Source organism: Melospiza georgiana, chromosome 2 (assembly GCF_028018845.1).
Source record: "Melospiza georgiana isolate bMelGeo1 chromosome 2, bMelGeo1.pri, whole genome shotgun sequence".
Taxonomy (NCBI): domain Eukaryota; kingdom Metazoa; phylum Chordata; class Aves; order Passeriformes; family Passerellidae; genus Melospiza; species Melospiza georgiana.
In genome coordinates this window covers 21,084,627-21,107,245 of record NC_080431.1, presented here as the reverse complement: position 1 = coordinate 21,107,245, position 22,619 = coordinate 21,084,627, and the positions used below count along the sequence as shown (strand labels likewise).

The 22,619-nt window shown below is 37.2% G+C and overlaps 1 long non-coding RNA gene across 2 annotated transcripts in view; it reads left to right on the top strand.

Moving 5' to 3' along the window:
- The first annotated feature begins 866 nt into the window (after nt 1–866).
- The window catches only part of LOC131097090 (uncharacterized), a 106,555-nt gene continuing 84,802 nt past the window's right edge, over nt 867–22,619 (top strand). For both annotated transcript variants that reach the window (XR_009116025.1, XR_009116026.1), the window contains exons 1-2: nt 867–975; nt 12,738–12,826. This is a non-coding gene — a long non-coding RNA (uncharacterized LOC131097090). The remainder of the gene's footprint in view (nt 976–12,737; nt 12,827–22,619) is intronic.

The window sequence follows — 22,619 nt, the reverse complement described above, 5'->3', positions numbered from 1 at the left end:
AGTTGTGCTTTCTCCTGTGCCACCCCACATGCTTAGGAAGACGTATGGGTAAACTCCAGAAAACCATGTTACCTCACTTTTAGTATTCAGCATGCCCTCTTAAAAGCCTTCATCATGAGAACTGCAAAGCAAAAGAAGAAAAAGAAAAAAAAAAGCTGGTAGTGATTAGGCTACTCTATTGCTGAGATCACAGCATGTCCCAGGATGCTGTATTTTCCCATTGCTTCCCTGTGCCAAGCCCTTCCACTGAGTTCTTTTACTAGATGTAACAGGAGTGAATTTTTTTGTGCATAGATTCTGACCCTTCCCAGGGTAAAAGTTTATGACATAGATCCCCATACTTCACAGTTACACCAGTATGAAATAATTTATAAGCACCTGCAAACAAAAGGGCAAAATCAGAGAGATTGTTTCTCATTCTGCTTTTCCATTGACTGTACAACAGTAGTCAGCATGCCTGAAAAATGTCTCTATGCATGTTGTTTATAGCTCTGTTGCATTAGTCAGCTTCCTTTAATAAATCAGATGCAAGTTGTGACATGTTGTTAATTCGATCACTAATAACCTGCTCAAATTGCAAATCTATGTCAGCAGGTTGGTGTTGATTAAGTCATAGTCACTACTAACATATTGTTTTAAATGACTGATAAATTTTATTTGCTGCAGTGATAGACTGCCTGCTCTGATGTATTTGGTTGTGGGCTTGTGGGGGATTTTTGTTGCGGGGGGCTTTTTGGTTGTTGTGGTCTTTTTTTTTCTTTTTTGTCTCCTTGTAAGCTTAGAAAAATGACACAAATGGCCCTGAGGTGGTCCTCTAAAGGCCTTTCTCTTCCCCTGTTTGCTGCAAAGAGAGCTGGTAGCCACTAGAGGGGAGGAGACTGCCGGCTTTACCGAGCGCTCCAGCTACAGCTTGAAGGTGCAGAGGCTGTCACCAGACTGGTTGCCCAACGAAATGGTATAAAATATGTTATGAAGGTTAGTAAAAGAATAAAAATAAAATGTTTTTCCCTCATGCCCCCAATTCCTTTAATGCATTTGAAATATTAACTGCTCAGCACATGGGCTATCTTAGGAGGGTTACTATCTCAGGTGATAACTGGGGGAGGGAAAAAAGCCTGCGGTAATAAACATTTAAAATGTTACGTCTGAAGGTAATGTGTTAAATCTTTCAAGGCAAATGTTTAATTTTCTATGCAAGGATGCTGGAAAATTAGGGTGTAGTCTAGGAATAACAGTCATTTATTTCCTATGTGAAATGAGAAGTTTTGATTTTATGTGTTCGAAGTTTCCAATCATTCTGTCCATTCCCCTCTTCCCTTCCCCCCCCCCCCCCCCAAAACTATTGATGCTGAACAAATGTCTAAACTAGTAGAAAACTTAAGTATCATTCTTACAAACTTTTTGAAACATATGGTCTGTGTTATATGTAAGCAAATCTAAGCCAGAATAGCAGAAAATCTCATTTTATCATCTGTAGATGGATAAATATATATTTCTTTTTTTATATATACAGTTGACCTTTTTATTTTATTTTTTAAAACAGAGTAAAATTCTTGGTGTTGTTAAAGAGCTATAATGTAGAACTGTAGCTTGTTACACTTACTCTCCTGAGTGTAATTGCACTAAGATCATTCAGTTTCCATTTGGAAAGCCAGTGGCAATTACTGGAATACAATGTATCATGCATTTGCTCACTGGATATAAAACGTATATACTAATTCGCAATAAAATGTAACAGCTGTCAGTGCATTTTCTGCTCTGTTACTTCAATAAATTGGAACTCTGACTAGAAAATGGGAATATTGCATTTTTACACACTCCGTAATGTGTTTGCTTTTTGCAAATACAATTTATTTTTTTCATGACAAAAATTGTGGTTTGTTATTACTGCTAGTGGATAAATATTCTTATATCAGAATGAATTACACATGGTATCTGTAAAGAAGTAGTAATATTTTCTGCTTTTTATTGTAGCCTGTCTCCAGTAAACAAAATGCACTTAACCTTCTTCTGTCATGTATTGGGTATTTTTTTATTTTATTTTATTTTATTTTTTAGCATGGCAGTGGTTGAAGGATAGCGGGAGTGTATTTTACCCTACCTTTGCAGTTATTTGAGTGACTGGTTAACATTTTATAGCAGACTGTTAATTCTCTCTTGAATTTATTTTTATTTTTATAAACATATATAGAGATAAATAGTTCTGGAAGACAGTTATTAACCATGACTCCTCACATCATGAACTAGTGCATCTGAGTTTTATTTAAGATAAAATGCCTGCACATTTGTGTAATTTTGTTACTTGAGGTCAGACTTTTCACAGATAATTAGCCTTTTACACACTGTGAAATCAACCTGCATTGGTTATTTGGCTAGACTCTTTGCTTCTGTTCTTTATTTCCCAGAAGGTTAACGTGCTGAAAATCTAGCTGCAAGCACATAGTACTGTCTCTTTGTGTTGCTAATTATCCCGTTGCATAATTATTAATATCAGGAGCAGGAAGAGGAAACAAGCACACCAAATAGTCATGAATGCTAGTGTTCTGGCAGGAAGCTAGTCCTGCATTAATAAAATGTGCCTGTGCCAATATCACAGAAGATAGGAGCGTTCCTTGTTAAGGATCATTTATTAACTGAGATCATCTTTTAGTTCGCCTTGGGGTAATGACTAATGTCAATGGCAAATTTCACAGTTGTCTAGAGAAATGAATTAAATTTGTAATAAAAAGCCCTTCGGCTTGTTGTACATGTTCATTTATTGGAGTAGTTGAACTAGGAGAACTGTAAGGCAACCAAGAACATTGGCTTAATTTTCCTTACATATAATAGTGACCTTTAGCTTCATATTGAAAAAGTTACCTATTATAGACTGGTAAATTAAATGAGAAGTTCCTCTAATGCAAAATAAACTAAGTGACTGAGCTAAGTTAAACGGCGCTTGAGCTTATGAGGTTTTTGGCAGAAACAAATTCCTTTTTTTGCTACATCTGTTCAGCACCAGCCTTCTGAAGGTGGCTTGGTATCTAATCAGTCAGATAAAGTATTACAAACTGGGATTCTAAGAAGTAGTTAGAAGCTTATCCTGTAGGATACCAGGATGATTACAATCTTGGGACAGCACAGTGACATTTTTCACACTGAAATTCTGGGTTTTTTTGAAAACTTTCATATGTTCTTTACATTATATCTTTTATATAAAGTCAAAGCAACCTGCATCCATTAATAAAAAGGGTGTGTTGGAGTTTACTTTTTTTAAAATGTATGTGTGCACTGGAAAACAGAAGAAAGTTTTAAATATTGTCACCGCAGAGCGTAAATATGAAATTTACAGGAAAATATCAAAATGTAGAGGGAAATGGCATGCACCACAGCACAGATGGAGTGAGAATTATAGAATTTCTCTTTTCCTAGGTCAAAGGACAAGAGAATTTTTTGACTTTGGGGTGTATGTATTTTAGTTTTAGGAAAAATGATAAGCCCTGTCCCACCACCAATTTAATACGGACTGTGTCTAATGGTTATTATGGTGGGTTTCTCTCTTTCAAAGAGAGACAAGACACAAAAAACACAAAAAAAGTATGTGGGGAAATCCCAGCAGACAACAAGAGAAAAATACTGTAGATATTGAAAGAAAATAGAGGTGAGAATACATTTACTTTGCCATCAAGACCTGGCAGGGCTCAGGATGTGCTTTTATGGTGACTCCCTGAAATCATGCTGCAGTGCTTGGAAAATGGACAGAGTCAACACAATAGTGCTGTATTACTCTGCCTGTTTTACAAAGTTCATGACAGAATTGCAGCACCAATGTTTTCAAAACCACTTTTCTGTTTGTATAACTACTCCATTTAATTCTAAGTAATGGGTGCTTTGGTGTGATCTGCTGCTGGAATCCTGTGTTTATTTCCATCAAATTTAATATGGCAATCATTTAGCTTATTTACTCTGAAGGTTCCTGAAGTTTTAAAAGTTTTGTAGATGTGAAATTTCATTTCTGTTCTATTCAACAGCATAAAATAACTTTTGGAATTCTAGTGACTTTAATGGATGCTTTCCCCATAAAATAATATTTAAAATATATTTTCATGTGAATTAAGGGAAGTTCTTACTATAACTGATGAGGCTGAGCAAAAAAAACATTGGGATGACTAATAAAATAATGAAAATGCAACTGCTGGTATGAATTCCTAATGGCCCCCAGTGCAAACCATAGGTTGTTGACAGACATGCAGACATAAGAAGTTTTTACAGAATTTTGGCAACTCTTGACTACAATATTGTTGTGTGACCAAGTCAAGATTGAATTATTTCAAATGTAAAATCAGGTTGAGGAAAGGTTATAGTCAAGTGTAATATCCAGAGATTGTAATACATCCACAGGGAGTCAGTGTTGCCGGGGATCTTTTTTGCACCAGTCAGTTAATGGACCCAAACTAGGGAGGCAGAAAATAGGGAGTTAAATGCAGAGGTACAAAGCTGCTAATGGTTACTGTTTATTTTTTCTGACAGAGAAGGTCAACTTTAATTTTGTATCTGTCACATGCCTGAATTCTAATGTATCATGTTAGCAGCTTTTAAGAATATTCCGGAGATGGTTACCAGAAGATAATGCAGAAATGAAGCATGGTGGCATTCGTAGGTGGGGGAGGGAAAGAGCAGGTTTGCATTGTCCTTCGGTGTAAATCATTGTTAAGTTGTGTGGGACAGCTATCTTTCTTTAAAGTCCAGACTAATATTCATGGCACTGACAGGATGATAACTAATTGAAGAAAAATTGTCACCTACATGGCTCTGAGTAAAATCTAAAAGTTCATCTTTTATTCCTTTTTGAATTCCAGAAAAAACAGTTGAGAATATCTTTTTCTTCAGCAGTAAAAAAAGGTTTTGCTTAGCTGTATGCAGTGAAATTGCATTTTTTCACTAGCAAGAATGTACAGTAGCAGGAGACTTTCATTTCAAAAAGGCTGCTCTAAAATCCAGCCGTTGAAAGTTGTGAACATGGTAAGCAAGCCCTGTGTTTTTTAAATAAATATTCTAATGCCTGTTCAGAATGTGGGCATGTATAAAAAGTGTGGTTTTCATAAAGTTTCCAGTATGTTGATTTAAGTGGGGGTTTTGTTTGTTTTTTAAGGAAAGAGGAAAAAAGTGCAATCAAAGCTAAAACTTGATCTGAGTGACAAAAATATTCTAATTTGGGAGTTGATAAAGACAGTGATCATATACAGGTACTGACAAATTTCAATATGCAGTTCTATGAAGAAAACAAAGAATGTTTTTTATGTGTAAGGAAAAGGAGAGTAACTCACACATAATTTTTTTCCACAACTTTTATTCTTTTCTAGGTGGTGTGTGACCAATAATATAAAATCTTTTAAAAAAACTCAATGAAACTAATGTCCCTGTAGCCAGAAATATGACAGTGTGCAATTATTGCACAATTAAATGAAACTATTGAATATATATTTTCTTAAAATTCAAGCACTGTCATTAGCATTTGCAAACTTGATACCTGGAGTACCTGCAGCACATGTCAAAATGTTTCAGAAATTTCAATGTGCAGAATATCTGAAATTTGGGCTATTGTTACTCAAGTCAGCCAAATATGGATTTAAGTAGCTAAAGTAGCTAAGCTTCAACATGCTGGCTCACTTTTGGGCTTTTTAAATTGTTTTCTTATTTTTTATTTTTTTTTCAATTTTATTAGCCTTTTAGGAAAAGATCTTTGCTCTCTGCTCTGTTTACTTAAAATTAATTTTGTGTTTTCTACCAAGAGGCATGTTATATTCTGGATTTTTTTTTTTTTTGGTTTTAATTTTTCCACCTTTGTAAACTCTAGTATTTACTTTTCACAGCCTTAGATGACCAAGACATACAGCAACATGGGAGAAATAAAGCAGATATGGGTGGGGTTCTCTAAAACAAATTCATTTTCTCTCTGTGCATTTCTGTGCTGTGGAATAGACTTTGTGCTTATTCACACAGAGGGAGTTTAGAAATGTTTTTAGAAAATGCAGATGTGTAAAGCATTCTTAATAAGGATGGGAAAAGAGTTTGCACTCCCCTTTTAACCACTCTCTCACCTCAGCCCTTTTCAGCATGTAACCTTATTCTCTGTGGGATTACTTGGATGAAAACCAATTAGAGAACTGCTCACACAATATAAATGCATACAGATTAGTACAGATTGAACGGTACCAATGCCAACTAATCATACAGTATATAAAGTCCTAAACAATATAGATATTAAGGAATGATGGGGAAATGGACTCATATTGTTACAAAACTGAGCACAAAATGGAAGCAGCAGAAAACTATTTATTTGAATAATAAATAAAGTATAGGTTTTCTTTTGCCCCTCTTTTTTTTTCCCCTTTGTGGCAATCTGCCCATAGACAAAACTAAGTGTACCAAAGAAAAGTCAGCCTACATGTTTTCAGGGTATTCCCCACGCCTTCATGGTAATGTTACTTTATTGCTGCTGTTTTCTGTCCTTTAACTGTCCGTCCCCTTGATAACCTCGAATGCAGAGTTAATTCTCCAGCTGGGATGAGAATGAGAAAATGGTCTCCTCTGATGTGGATGTTTATTCCTTACAAAGGTGTCTGGGAGGGACAAATAGAGACTGTGACTATAACTGAGTTATTTTAATGCATGGCCCCCAAGGACTGTGTGACCTGAAGGGTTTGTTTTGCCGAGGGAAGCCTGCAAGAGGACGACTGCAGAACCATGAGATCAGCCATTGTTTCCTTTTGCGTTGGTGTTGTCAGTTCCTGACATTCCAGGGAGGATATTTTGAGGAAAATATAGTTGTTTTTTCTCCTCACAACTGTTGCCCAGCAAAGGTAATGGAATGATGAAAAAATACATGTCTCCTTCAGGTTTCATTCTGTCTTCATACTACAATGTCTGTTCTGATATGCTTACAGCTTTGGTCATTTGTTCTTCCTTTACATTTTATTTATGGTTTTTTTTTTTTGGTTTTTTTTTTTTTTGTTAATATAAATAGGAAAATGTTTCAACAATTCAACTCTAGGCTTTCTGTTGAGCAGTAAGCTCTTCCTACCTCCTTCTTCTTCTGTTTCTTTGCTATATATAATCCCAGTGAAACCTGAATTTTTAAAGTAATTTCATAGACAATTATAATTCTGTTTCTAATTGGAGTCATGTGAGGTACTTGTTATCTACTTTATTATTGGAAAAGCTTTTTAGTCCTTCAAAAACATTTTGGCAACATTGTTGAAATAATAGAACAGAATTTTGAGTGTCTTGCTTCATAACTGCTCCTGGGCATTTGTCTCAGATCTCTTAGCTGCTGGACTGAATTGTCCATTTACGATTATGCTGAAAGTGACAGAGTTAGGAATCTATCTAGATATAGCTACAAATCAAAAGAAATACACATAAAAGAACTGAGTCATACTCAGTTTGGAAAAAGAAACCCTTAACATAACTAAAGGAAGTGGAATAGTTTACAGGAGGGATTGGTGTGTACATTGGTCTTCTCCAGAACAGCTGTCATTTTTAGATCAGCAGTGATTATGCATTGAGTTTTACTCTGAAAGTGTTTACTATAGCATTCAGGAAAAAAAAGACTAATTACTATAGTCACTCTTTGTACTACATAGTATCTGTTTTTCTCTAGCCTCAAAGAAGAGAGAAAAGAAGTCCTTCCTCCCATGGCTGTTACATAATTTTAGCTGGATTTTTGTGTTCAACTTTTGATGGAGATGTGCAGGAGCTCAAATGCCTGCATTCATTAAGCTCTAACTGCTCAGTTCTGTAGCTGCAATCCAGAGCCAAATCCTGACTGTATGCTCAGATACTAATTATGTCCTAAAAAGAGTGTTGGATTGGCCCTTGTGCGTGTGGCAACCTCATCAGATGATGTCTAGGTGCCGTAATTGCCTTAGCTGAAGTAGTCTAATAATGATTTCCGTATCATGAAAGAAAGTCATTTTAGAAGTGATGGAGAGAAAGCAAGAGCTAGCAAAGATTGCAGTACCCAAGCAGCACGACTCCTTAGTGTTACAGAGCAGGAGAGAGCAGCAGGGGCCTAATGTCTCATGTGAGTTCATGTAATCCACTGCTCCCTTCCTGGTTTGCCCAGGTTTTGGGGACTTCACTGATTGCTGCTTTGGTAGAACTTTCCATTTCAGACCTCAAATGAAAATACACATGAGCAAAAATGACTGCTATGTTGGAGCTTCTGGATTTTGGCTGGAGATGGGATCGCTGGGGTTATTAAGGTCAAGTCTCAGCGAATTTGAAGGAATACTGACCTTTTCCAAGAAAAATTCAGACCTGATGATTTGAACTTTTAGGGGGAGTAATATTTTATCATTAATATGAATAATTTCTCAGATTTTCTAGAATGAGATTTATTTTTTCTCAAATGCCTTTCATTACCATTGCCTTAATATTGCCCAGCTCCTTGGTCCAGATGCAGGAAGGAGCCAGCTATCTCCATTGCATTGTTATGGAGTGAAAGACCCTGACTCTCCTCAAAAGGCAAAAATGTGTCTCTTCAGTTCATCTGAATGTTTAAACCATATTAGGGAAAAATATTAATTACTATAATAACCAACACTGAAGATGAAAAGTTTTTATTTAAAGCCCTTTGCCATGTCACTATCACTCAAAGTAAGCATAATCTGAAAGGAATTATTAACATATACTAAGCAGGAAGGACTATGTTATACCATTGGTCACTGAAGATTTATTCTTTTTTCTTATCTGTCACAGATTTGTCAAGGACCAGTCAGGGAGCTGAGGTACCACCAGTCTCAAGTGTTTAAAATAGAGAAAAACCTATTAGGTCATCCACTTCTTCTAGGAGAGATTTGTTACTGATAGTGTGGTCTGAAGTGCTTTGTCCACTTCAATTTTTAATGACACTTGCTGCTGCCTAGAAGTTCTGGCAGGAGAAACAACATCTTACAGGAAAAAAAAAAAAAAACCTTCAGTGGACAAAGACTACTAATTTAGGAAATTAAATGGAAGTTAGGTTTTGTGTGAGCTTTCTGAAATCTCAGAAGGCATCTGTCCAGAAACAGTGAAAAAAAGTCTGGGCCAACGGTGGAAAGATACTTTCCACAGTTCTTAAACATAAACTATAAATGATAGCAGAGCATTGATTTTTTAATAACAATTTTTATTTTGTTCTATAAAAATGTATTGTAGGAAAAGAGTAAGGGATGGAGGATTGCATTTGAGTGGACAAAGGAGAAAATTAGCTGCCAAGGGTAATAGAATCTATGCGGTACAGCACTATTTCTGTTTCAAGCAGAGGACAGTGTAAGAAAGCAGTACAGTGCTTACTGATTCATCTCAAAAACCATGCTGAATCCTGAAAACCTGCCAGAACTAACAAGATATCATGGGTGAATTCCTGTTCCCCAACAAGTGAGCAAGGATCTTGCCATTGACTTCCTTGGGGTTAGGATTTCACACAGTAGTTGAAATTTCTGTTGTGCGGTGTGGAGCTGAGGGGTCACTGAGACTTTAACTCATGAATATGCACACACAGTGCTATACTGGGAAGTGAAACGTGGGCTCCAAAGAAACAGGGAGAAATCAGTCTGGGATGCTTTCTGTGCCATCTCCTGACCGGGTCTCATTTCTACTGGGCTGATACTAATCCCAGACATTCCTCATGAATTTACATTCCAGAGAACAATAACTTACCTGAAAGACTGCATTTTCTCTAACTCCCTTTTAATATCCTGTTCATGTTCCTGAGTGTATAAGTAATTGATATGTTATTGTTATGCTTAGATTTCAGGGGTATTTTTGAATACTATCTTCAAGGAAGTGGTATCAGGGCATCATGTGAACTGTGAAGGAAAGGAATGCCATAGCTGACTACCTCCTGTGACCAATAAACCTCTGTGCCATGCTCTTTCAGATTTCACTGTGTCATTGATACTGTCAGTTCCAGGCTTCCTTGCTATCCTAGGTTGTAGAGGAGGGGTAGAAAAACTGCCCTCCAAATAGTAGAGATCTTACTTAGTGGGAATCCTGAAGATCAGGCTGAAGACCTTGAGTGGATTAGTGGTGTACGCCTTAGTAGATGTGATGCTGCATTTTGTACTGTTCGGAACACCTGCATATGTTGGAGCATTTGTATGCGCCTTGGATACTTTTGTAACACTTACAGCAATAATATTCATTGAGCTCATTCTCATCTCTTATTTTAATAATTTAGATTTAATATGGAAGGAATTATAGATATGGCCTCCTAGTCAAATTGTGAAAGATATTCAGCATGTGTTCATGAAAACCCCACATTTTTACAGATTGTCCACATTCAATACTAGAAAATTTTGAATAAAGAAAAAAATAGTCTTTGGAACAAGAGAAACAGTGCATTTCTGAGTATAAAATGTTTGGAAGAATATCCACTCAATCTGATTTTTCTTCATCATTTTCAAAAATGATCCTCATTTTTCACTATTTTATTCCCCAAATCAAAACATGAAAAAATACTGTCCATTTTCATATGTTTCTGGTACCCTGGGAAGAGTTACACAGAGCATTTTCATATTAGAAAACTCAGAACATATACATCAGATGACATGGTATCCATCAACAACTGAAGATAATGACTTTTTTAAACAAATCAAAAAATTCTCAGCCAATATTTGTTATTCATGCTAAAATTCTGCTCCCATTATCCATTTTTCATTTCTATACCAGAAAAAAACATTTAGCAGTTTTAGTATCCGTAAACACTCCCCACCCAAAACATAGCACCACTATAGGGAGATCTCTATGCAAAATACCAATTTTGCTATATAACTTATTTTCCTAATAAATTTTGCAGTGGTATAAAGAAAATTGGACCACATTTATTACTTGTCCTTCCTCAAGGCAACACAGCTTTTTAGATTTGTGGAGTGGACACCAAGGAAGAGAATGGCCCTGTAATGTAGTTCACCACTTGCTCTCTATGGGAAATTTAGGATGGCTTCCTTATGAGCAGTTTACAGTATAGGTATGACCTAGGTCCCTTATGTATTTGGGCAGGTTTCTACCCTGAAGTCATTAGTAGAATTAGTAGAATAAGAGCTGACTAGATCTTGTTCATGCTGAAGTCTACTGCTGGAGGTGATAGTCTTGTAAATGTCTGTATTGCTGAAGAAATATTATGGGTGAGCCTGTATCTGAGGACAGAATGAAAATACAGACAGTAGGATTCAGCTGGCTTTAATTCAAGTCATTGCTCCCAAATGTCCAGTAATGGCCACCTACTGATCCTGGTCCAGCTGGCAGCATGTGCATATAAAGGTCTCCGTGGAGATAAACAGCAATTAAATCACAGAGAGAGAGAGAGAGGGAGACAGAGGCAGAAAGCAATTGCTGTTGAAGAAGCTAATATTGAGAAATACCGCAAAACCAAGTTTCTACTGCAGGTGTAACATTATTATAGGATTCAAGGTGCACGCACCAAAGTAGAAAACACTGATCTCCTAAGCGTATTGGGGGGAAGAGAGCTGGATATGATTTGCACTGTTCAAGGCCACAGTGCCTATGCTACTGTGATGGAAAGACATATGGTGCTTGCTTGAAGCAAGCTGAATACAAGCAGAGGTCAGTCTTGCACTGGTGAACAGGATCTTGCATGTGGATATACGGAGCTACTGGAATTCAGCAGTGGTTAGCACAGCTTGCTTTTCCATTGTGGACATTGTAGAATTGGGGTTAAAAGATGCAACTGTGCTCATCACTGGAGAGGTTACCCTGAAAAATGTATTTGTTTGCAGCAGTGATGTTATAATTTCTGTTATAGGAGCCTTTTGCCTTTGTTAAGAATTTTTGTTTCACCAATATGATTCTTTTAGACACTGCATTGTCATGGTATTTAAAGGAAATAGAGTGGGTTAATACCCAGGAAATTCCTTCTTAGAGAATGGAATTTACTATTTTGGATATTTACATTAATATATTTTTTTTCTATTGAAGTGTCTCTGAAGGAAAAACCATCCTGGGGTGAAATTTATTGACCTATATAGAGGATTTTTACAGGAATTTTGTTTTCAGGTGCATTGATTCAGCCATCCTTTCTGTTGGTTAGCATTTGGATTTTGTTGAAAAATCTGAATTTATGTATCTCTTTCTCATGCACTCTCTAAGTTTAACTCACATAGAGCCAGTAGATGGTAATTTTGTTTCCATCCTCATACAGTAAAAAATAACCTCTTCGCATTAAGATGACTTTGCTTTTTTGCAAAGATGTAGTAGGCAGGTCAAAATCAATATGTATCCAAATCCTTTGTGGCAAGAAAAGATGGATAAAATGCTTTGAGACAAAATTTTAAAAACAAACACTGTAATTAGCTTTTATTTAGTCTTTTTTTTTTTAAGACAATGATTTTCATTTCATATGGAAATGTAGATTTCTTCAGAGTAATTTCATGTTCTTTTTGGTTTAAAGCAACTTTTTTCCTTTGATTACTGAAATATGCAGTTCTCTCTATTTAACACGTAATATCAAATCAACATACTTCCCCCTTCCTTTTTTTGCTGATGACAGTCAGCAGAAATCATGTTCCAAAGTGCCCTGAGAACAAGGACATTGATCTCAAGTGAGACTCTTGTGCCACCTTCCCCTTGTCACTTTCAGCTGTAATTTGTTAAGATACCAGCTCTAAATTATTAAACACTTTATAAGTATAAATAATTCAGCAGTCAACAAATAAAGTGACAGCCCATTAATCAGTTCCTGTTCATGTACATAGGTGGCATGCTGTGGTCTGCGGTGGGCTATGGATTCTGCTGGAGTCCGTGCGCTTTGCAGCAGTGCTGCTTCTTCTCACATCAGGAAAAGGTTTGTGTGCATCTTCTAGGTTTGTCATTTGTTTTGCACAAAATCCAAGGAGTTCCTGCTGAACTCTAGGGAGGCTCAGTGGTGAATTGAGTCTTTTATTGTATGAGACCACATTGATATGCACTCTTTCCTTCTGGCCTGGGGTTAAATCTTTTGAGGGCCAGCCCAGCTTGGAAACACCAGAAATCCAGCAGTACCTGTGAGCAGGAATAATGCAAACTGACATGGTCCAAATAGCAGAAGGAACACCTCTTTGCTATTTCAGGCATCACCTGAACAAGGGAAGCAGTGTGTAAATCAGGCTGAGATTCTTGTTTGCTGCCTATAAGGTCAGCAAGCATCCCCTCCTTAGGATTTCAGTAAAGTTCTTGTCAAACACAAGCAGTATGTACCAATGAAAGGCTGTTTTCACAACATCACATATTCCAAATCCAAAGTATTATTAGAGTTTTTCAGTACAAAGATAGCCTATTTCATAGTCCTGAAATTCTACCAAGAAGCTATCGATGGACACAAACGTGGCACAAATGTCCTCGGAAATTTTTATCCCAAAATGTCACAAAAATCTAGGTAAACCTGTGTATGAGGATTATGCACTGTTCTTAGACATGATGTTATTTCTGGGGAGAAAAAAAAGGAAAAGAAAAATTCTCTGGAAAGTGTTTTAAAAAATGCTGTATGAATTTTTGTGTTTTTAAATCACTGTTTGACAAACATAAATGTAGAGTGAACGCCTTTAAGTCTTCATTTTCAACACCGCAGGTGTTGCAAATTTGGATTGGCAGTAAAAAGTTTCCTCAGGAAGAAAGAGAAAATGGTTGTTTAACAGCTTTCCGTTCTCATCTTGCATAGAAAGCCTGGGAAATTCTTGTCGTAATGGAGAGACTACAAAGAGGCAACTGAAATGATCCTAAGTCAAGGATCAATCCATCACACATAGGAAAAGATTATGTATGTGTCAATCTCTCTTGCTTTTTGATGCAGAACAAATGGATGTTACCCTTTGTAAATGGTTTATATGAATGCCAGTGCAGCGTTTTAATAGAACAGGCCAAGGACAGGGAGACCTCAGACTTCAGCACAGTCAGGGTTTCTTGCTGGATAAAGCACTAGACTGGAACTCGCAAGACCTAAGTTCTGCTCTCACCAAGCTGCTAGATGACCTTGAGCAAGTCACTTCACCCCTACACAGCACCCTTATAAAACTGTGATAATGATATTGACCTCTTTTGTTACAAAAGTGTGAGGTCTAGTGTTTAAAAGTCCTGCTTAAGAGCAAGTGGTGGTGTCACCCTGTGTGTAGTTGGAACTTGGATGAGACAATTTTTGGATGACATACATGCAAGTGAAGGATTCTAAATTACACTGGTGATTTAATTTGCATAAGTGCTTGAAAAGAGAAAAGTGAGCACCTGTGACGAAGCTGGTCTGAATAATATATAGTAAGTAGGTGCAATGGCAGTAACAAGAAAATAATGTGGTTCAGAAACTGAATATGAGAAATGACAAGCAACTGGCAAAGGAAAGCTTTCACTGAAAGCTTTCACTGTGATTTGATTCTGTGATGAAGCTGGGATGCAGATTTTCTAAAAAATAAAACAATTTGGATTTTTTTTTTAGAGTGGGATCGTATTAAACCTGTGAAATTCTCACATGTAAATAAAGATTAGGCTCATCTCTTTCCTGCAGTAGGATGGATGCAGAAATCTATTGTCTGGTGGAGAACTTACTGGGACATAGGACTGTTTATTGCAAAGTCAGAGCATCACAGAGCTAACTGAGGGTGAGGGAAACATATATGAGATATTACTTTTCTGACTATTAAAAGATAGTCTCTGGTCAAGGGATCAGGTTTCTGGATAATGAGTGCTTTTAAGGTCTGCAAGGTTAAGATGATGTGGCATCAGCTATATATAAAATGCTAGTGCTGCCACTTGAAGCAGAGCTCAAGGTGAAAGTTAAAACTGTCATGGAACAAGGTGGCTGAAAAAAGTTGCAAGGCCAATTGACTGGATCAGCAGTATGGTGGCAGTTAGAAAGACAGGCAAACTGATGATCTGCATCAATCCAAAGGACCTCAATAGCATACTAAAGTGCTTATACTGTTCCCTGCCAACAGTCACTGAAATATTGCCAAATCAAGCGAACACAATAGTCTTTTCAGTCATGGATGCCAGAGATGGCTTCTGGCAAGCAAAACTGGATGCAGCAAACAGTTACTTGACAACTTTCTGGACCCTGTTTGGGTGCTATCAGTGGCTGACAATGCCATACAGAACAGAAATTGCTTGAGGGGGTACCAGCAGAGATTGCACACAGCCCCTGAGGGTTGTCTGCTGCAGATATCAGTGCAGATGACATTGTTTATACTCATGTGGGAGGGCAAGGATTGAGCTATGGCCAACCGTGATCGTAAATTTTCTCTAGTAGAGACAGGAGACAGCAAGAAAGAACAGTCACAAGCAAGCATAGGAATAGCTGTACCAGCTCAAAACAAAGCTTTCTAACCCCTGTTTCTAGTGGAGGCTGGTGGAGGAAGCCAAGGAGTACAAAAACATGTCAAGTGCCCAGTGATAACACCACAAATTTCTTCTACAGACAAATTTTAGGAGCTAGAGATGGTTATAGACCAATACACATCTTTGCACATTATTCCTGCCATCTGCAGGACCATCAGTAGCTTCTGAGAGACATTATCTGCCCCTCTTTTCCCCTTCCCTTCCCTTCCCTTCCCTTCCCTTCCCTTCCCTTCCCTTCCCTTCCCTTCCCTTCCCTTCCCTTCCCTTCCCTTCCCTTCCCTTCCCTTCCCTTCCCTTCCCTTCCCTTCCCTTCCCTTCCCTTCCCTTCCCTTCCCTTCCCTTCCCTTCCCTTCCCTTCCCTTCCCTTCCCTTCCCTTCCCTTCCCTTCCCTTCCCTTCCCTTCCCTTCCCTTCCCTTCCCTTCCCTTCCCTTCCCTTCCCTTCCCTTCCCTTCCCTTCCCTTCCCTTCCCTTCCCTTCCCTTCCCTTCCCCTCCCCTTCCCTTTCCCTCCCCTTTATGGGAGTCAAGTTTGATGATTCTAATTTCCACAAATATCCTCAAATTCTTTTGAAAAATTCAATTGCCACTTTACATTTTTCTTGTACAGAAGCCATTTGATGTCCAATTTCTTACTACAACTGATGGAAGGTCTTATTATTTTTTAGGCAATTGGGAAGCTATTTATAAAAATCATTTGGATTGTCTTAACTTTTAATGAGGCTTGAAGTTTGTTTTGTTTTGTTTTAACTTGAACAATGCTTCTACTTTTGAATAATTGAAAAATTAAAGAATTTTAAAATAATTCAATAGAATGCTGTAAGAAAGTACAGCATCTTACATCTTACCATCTGATAATGCTATAATTAAATTACTGACAAAAATAGCTGTTATTTGGTTCACTATAGATTTATTTTTTTCTCTTTGTGTGTACAATCTTGTACAGAATCTTTTATTTTAGTAGATAATATTAATTTTTATTTATATTTACTATAACATTGTCTTTAATGTCTTTAAGCCATCCACCACCAGCATTTTACTTCTCTAATTTTTATTTTGTCCTCCTACATAATAGTAAATACCATTCTAATGAATTTTGACTGTATATTTTTTAATTTACATTTATTCAGTTTGAACATGCTATGCTCACTCTTTTACCATAAGTATTTGATGTCAAATTTTTGAGATAAGGCTTGTTTCAGAATTAAGTTAAATACAACTTCTGCTGTGGATTGCTTCCCAGCTATTCCAAGTGTGACTATCTGAATCATGTTGTGCCTTGATGCAGCATTTACCTGCAAAATAAACAGGGCTGCCCCATTATTTTGCTTTCTGCTTTGTCATCAACCACTCTGAGCTTCCCTACCATCTCCTTGGCTTTACCACACACCAGTGTGGAAGATGGTAGAACAGTCTTCACTATTTTTTCACTTCACTTTTTTTATTTGGTAATGCAGTCGAAGGACTCTACTATATTCATGGGTATGAGAAACATTTTGTTCTTACTTCATTTTAGGATTCTTTAATGTGCTGACCTTCTTTTTTTTATATATGTGCTTATATTTTTGAAGATATATTGTAAGAGAGCTAGAAGACCTTTTGCTAAAAGAATAACTCAAAATATTAAAGAAATCTAAAATTTAAATGAGAAAAATCACCCAGAAACAACAACAAAAACCCAAAAATGTCAATATTGTTTCTGATTATCCTTTAAATAAATTCTCTCATTTTTGATAGATATGCCAGTTTAATTTTTTTTAACCTTAAAAAAAAAGCCTTATTTAAACTATTCACTGCTGAATTCCCATTGTCATTGTCTTTGGCTTCTGTTGCACATTGAGCCAATGCTTTCAGAGAACTCTTTATGGAGGATCCAACATGTATTTCCTGAGCTGTAACCACCAATTCTGAATGCAGAATCATGTAGACTTCATTGGCATTCCCCAGATGCATTACCTTATATTTAGCCACTAAAGCCCAGCTGCCACCCTTCTGGCCACTCTTTTTTGAGGAAAGTGTTTGCAGTCCTCAACATTTACACAGCTCAAGAAAAAAAAAAAAAAAAAAGAAAATTAGTATGATCTGTAAAGTTGGAGATTTTAGTGTTCACACCCTTTTCCAAACCACTGATGATTTACGCTGGAAAAGAGCAGCACAAGCATCAGTTGATGGGACAACATCCTACTGTTGTCCATCTAGAAAATTAAAGAACATTTGGGCTATAAAGGTCTATGTTAGGACGTTTTCTTTCTATCCTTTAATCAGTTTTTAATCCATAAAAGACCCCCTCTACCAATCCTGCCACAGTTTAATTTCTTTAATAATCTTTAGTGTCAAGGACTTTAAAAATGCAAGTACATCACATTTCTGCTGACATTGTCAGCACAGTAGGGTAGCAAGGTAGCATTTCCTTTACAGAAATCCAGCTATTTCCTTTGTAACAACCTTTTATTCTTTTTTTTTTTTTCCTAAGTAGAGATGGAGTCCTGCCTTTCCCAGGATCATTTCTTGAGACTTTTTTGAGATGGGAGGTGCATTGGCAATCTGTCAGTCTTCTGCCACAGTAACCTTTCATAATGTAGGTTACAGATGGCAGCCAAAAGTCCTGTAAGCTCAGATTTAAGTTGCCTCAGAGCTCTTGGGTAAAGGCCATGCAGTTTAATATCTTGCTTCTTATATCAAATTGATATATCTAGTTCAACTTAATGCCTGTTTAAAGTCTAGCATGAATGTCCAACACTAGGAACAAAATAATCACAGATCTACAGAATATTCTGACTTGGAAGGGACCCATAAGGATCATCAAGTCCAAATCTTAGGACATCCAGAATATCACACCCTGTGCCTGGGAACATTGTCCAAATACTTCTTGAACTCTGTCAGGCTTGGTGCTGTGGCCACTTCCCTGGGAAGCCTGTTCTAGTGCCCATACATCCTCTGGGTGTAAAACTTTTTTCAAATAGCCAACCTAAACCTCTCCTGACACTGCTTCAGACCGTTCCCTTGGGTCCTGTCACTGGTCCCCACAGAGAGGAGATCAGTGCCTGCCCCTCATTTTTCCCTCATGAAGAACCTTTAGGCTGCAATGAGATCTCCACTCACTCTCCTCCGGGCTGAACAAGCCAATTGACCTCATTTTCTCCTTATAAACTTCTCCTTCATCATTCTTGTGGCCCTCCTTTGGATGCTCTCCAATAGCTTTATGTCTCTTTTATATTGTGGCACCCAAAACTGTTCACACAACTCAAGGTGAGGCCACCCCAATCCCCCATCCCCTCCCTTGCCCAACTGGCCATGCCATCCCTGATACCCTCCAGGACAGGGCTGGCCCTCCTGGCTGCCAGGGCACTGCTGGCTCATGTTCAACTTGCCATCCACCAGGACCTTTCCATGGCACTGCTCTCCAGCCTCTCATTCCCCAGTCTGTCCATACACCCAGGGTTGTCCCATCCCCTGTGCAGAATTCAGCACTCGCCCTTGTTAAACTTCATAAAACTGGTGGGTGCCCAGCTCTCTAATTTGTCTGAACTCTCTGAAGGCTTCTCTGCCTTCCAGGGAGTCAACAGCTCCTCCCAGCTTTGTCTTACCTGCCAACTTCATATCCCTTTAGTCTTCCGTCCAGGTTATCTACAATGATGTTGAACAGCAATCTGTTTGATGTGAAAGCAGACCTGATATTTAAAATGCTTTAATTCAAAATTAATTAGGAAATAAAATTACAGAGTGAACTAAATTAAAGGGAAAGTTTCAGAACATAGTGGAAAAGAAGTGAGAGTGTTCATTCTCCTGCAATATAAATCAATTCTTGCCTGGTAGTTACAGGCTTCATGTTCCCCATAATATTTCTACTTGTAGCTTCTTTGTGTATTTTGCTATACATATTATTGCCCTTGCCTAGAGAAATATATAATGAATTTTCAGAACTGATACATGGTTAAAACCTATATATTTTATATCTGGTTTTTATTTGAAAACTGTTTCCTAGGAAGACATACATATATTTATATTTGCCTTTTAGAAGATGAAGAATAACACCTGGCGTGTATTTCTCTACTGAAAATGTTTAGCTTCACATCACACACCTTCCTTGTTAGGAAATGAAGAGTTAATTAATCTCTCTTAGCTGCTCTCCATTTATAGTTCAATCAGGGAGTACATTCTAGAAGAATCAAATCCAGTACAGTTCATAGACATTGCAGTAATTTTGTACCACTATATCATACTACCAGAGGGGATATCAAGATTAGAGTTTTCATGCTGAATATTGAACACATTAGACTGAAGATGTGGAGTTCTTAATTGCCAGAATGGGAGTGTCTGTGCCCAAAATAAACTTGCAATGGAGAAAGTTCACTCATCAACTTGCATGACATAGGACTTGTTCCTTTCGTCCGCTTTTTTCACTTAGACAGTAAATTCTCTGAAAAACAAAATCTAATTCTTATGTGCTGAAAAGTCTTGGCCAGTGTCTGTGAAGGAGAGAGGGTTATATATTGGCCAGTGTTGGTGGAGAAGGAGGGTTATACCCTCTTGAACCAGCAAGACATTTCTTTTACCCATGTTTTATCCCACAGGGGGAGGTCCTAACTGTTTTCACCTTCTCCTCGACAGTGTCTTAATCATCAATGCTGTTACCAGCACTGTATCTTAGAAAAATTTACATTCTCATTTGTAGACCTTCTCCTGGGAGCTGAGCATTTCTGCAGCTTCAAGTAAAAGAGGAAATTTAAATTGTTTTGTTATAGTACACAGGTGTAGAATATCTAAAATATTTAGTTAATGGGGAAAAGGTGTCTTCTAGCAATTTTGAAAAAAAGGCCCTCCCTCTTTCAATTTTTAAGTAGAAGTGCCCAAATGAATACAGCTGATTTTGGATAGGGAGAAATATAAATAAAGTATTTCTGATTTGTTTACTCTGTTTCTGGTGCAACAAAAATCAAAATTCTGTTTAGTCTAAATTGAATGTTTTCCCTATTTTAGTTAATTAACTTCTCACTTCTTTCAATTCCTCCATTACCCACTCCCCCAAATAAACAAGATTCCCAACATAGTCACATCAGTATTAATAAAGAATGAGTGTTTTGTAGATTTTGGATGAGACTAGCATTACCTCTCAGGGAAATCTATTCAGCACATTGTGTTTTATATAAAATATGGTACTATAGAAAAAGCAAAAAAATGGGATTTTAGATTAAAGTCTGAAAATCTCTCTTGAAAATTCTATTATGAAAATGAAGTAGAAAAAAATCATTTCTATACTGTAGAGAAATAAAAACTAACAAAAGCAGATTTTTTTGCTCACAAAATGATGAAATTTTCCCCATAATGCTTTGGGCCAAATTATTTTATTCAATGCAATTTAAATATTTCATTTTGATTTCCTTATTAATGATTTTCTCTAAAAGCAATTTCGCTCTGGGAAGAAATTTTGAAATAAACGTTCAATTCAAAAAATGCAAAATAGGGCACTTGGGTGTTATTGAAATACCTAGCTTTATTTCAAGCTGACATGCTTTACAAATGCTGTAGTTTTTATTAAAATTTTATGTTAAGTAGTTCAAAACTGTGTGATTATAAATTTGTGAGTCAAGTCTATTGCGGCAGAAATATAATACTCCTTAAAGAAACAGGTGGTTGGACATGTATAACTTGCATTGTACTGATCAGGAGCTATTTAAGTGATACATGGAACAGACTTCAGTGTGCTGATACATTTCCAATTTATGGGCAGAATGGGTTATTAGGTTTTGTTTTTGGAGGGAGGGGCAGGGATAGAGATGGTGGTTACATTCCTCATTTCAATTATAGCAAGAATTAATATTCAGTAAGTGCAACATGCATGTGTTCTACAGACTGGATCCAACCCCTCAGATCTACAAATCCTACAGAGCTTCCAGGTTTGTAATCCTGACATTTGGAGTACTGCAACTATAGGGTGCACTGTGCCATGAAGCTGCTGATGGTTCAGATCTGACCTCTGGAAACATTACAGGGCTGTTGCTGTTTACTGTTTGCATCCGCACAGTGCCAAAGGAACGAGGACTCTGCAGTGCCAGGTGGTGCACAGAGATCAGACACACTGCCCTCACCCCAGAGACAGGGAGGACAATAGACACACTCCAACAAATAACCAAGCACAAGGAAGCAGTCAGCTTGCTGTGGTAGTAGACCCTGTGAACATATCAAGATTGTAAGATGCACTGCAGAAGGTGACTTAATGAGAAATTAAAAGTTGAATAATGAATCAGTTTAAATACTTCTTCCAGAGAAATCCTCTTTAGTCTAAATGAAATTAACATCTTGGAAAACAACACATTGGTGCTTGCAATGAATTTAACAAATGAGAGTGAGTGTTTGCATCAGAGATTTACCAACTCTTGTCCCTTAACAGTAATAAATTAAAATAAAACAGTAGCCCAAGTTTGGCAGTAAGGCAATCTGAGAGTGTAAATTTAGATGGTCAATAACAAGCCCAAGAAGGGATACAAAGTTGAGAGAGGATTAGCTCTATGAATCTGGCAGAATGAACCTTGGAGCAACAGTCTGGATTGATATGAGTAGGGAAATTTCTCAAGGCCACACAGAATAATGCAATGGCAATTACAATTAATGCTAATTATACCCTACTCAACAAGGATTATGTCCTGGTCATGTCATGCAAAAGATGGATATGGTAACAATCTGTGGCAAATGGTGAGACTGCAAAATACACTGGGATGTGGCAGGGGCACCTGGATCCACAATGGTACTGAGGCCCCCCTGTCCAGGAAAGCATCTCATTCCTTTCTGAAGGAATGGCTGCAATAGGTTTCTGTTGAAAGGGTTAATATTGTTTTGTTAAAAGTCAGGTGAATTACAATTTGGTTAAAAAAATTAGATCGATCTTTGTCTTATAAAACAATCACCACTCCACCTGTTTTAATGATAGTGGTCAGTCAAAAAAAGTTCACTGTGAACTCCTCAGCATTCATTTTCCATCCATATTTCAGGGTAATACGTAGGCAAACATACTGCAGACATTGCCCAAATAGATCTGAATAATAAGAACTAAGCAATATCAGTACTAGAAACATAAAATTTAGTATTAGAAAAATATCAGTCTTAGTTACTTTAAAGATAAAGATATTTTAATAGTTAAAAACAGTTGCATTTGTTAAAGATTATAAATTATCATCAATTGCTGTTTTTAGCGAATTTAAATATGACTGTTTTTCAGTCACTGTGAAATTCTGGTGTAGGTTTGGGAAAGCAGTTAAAAAATACAACCTATAGGAAGCT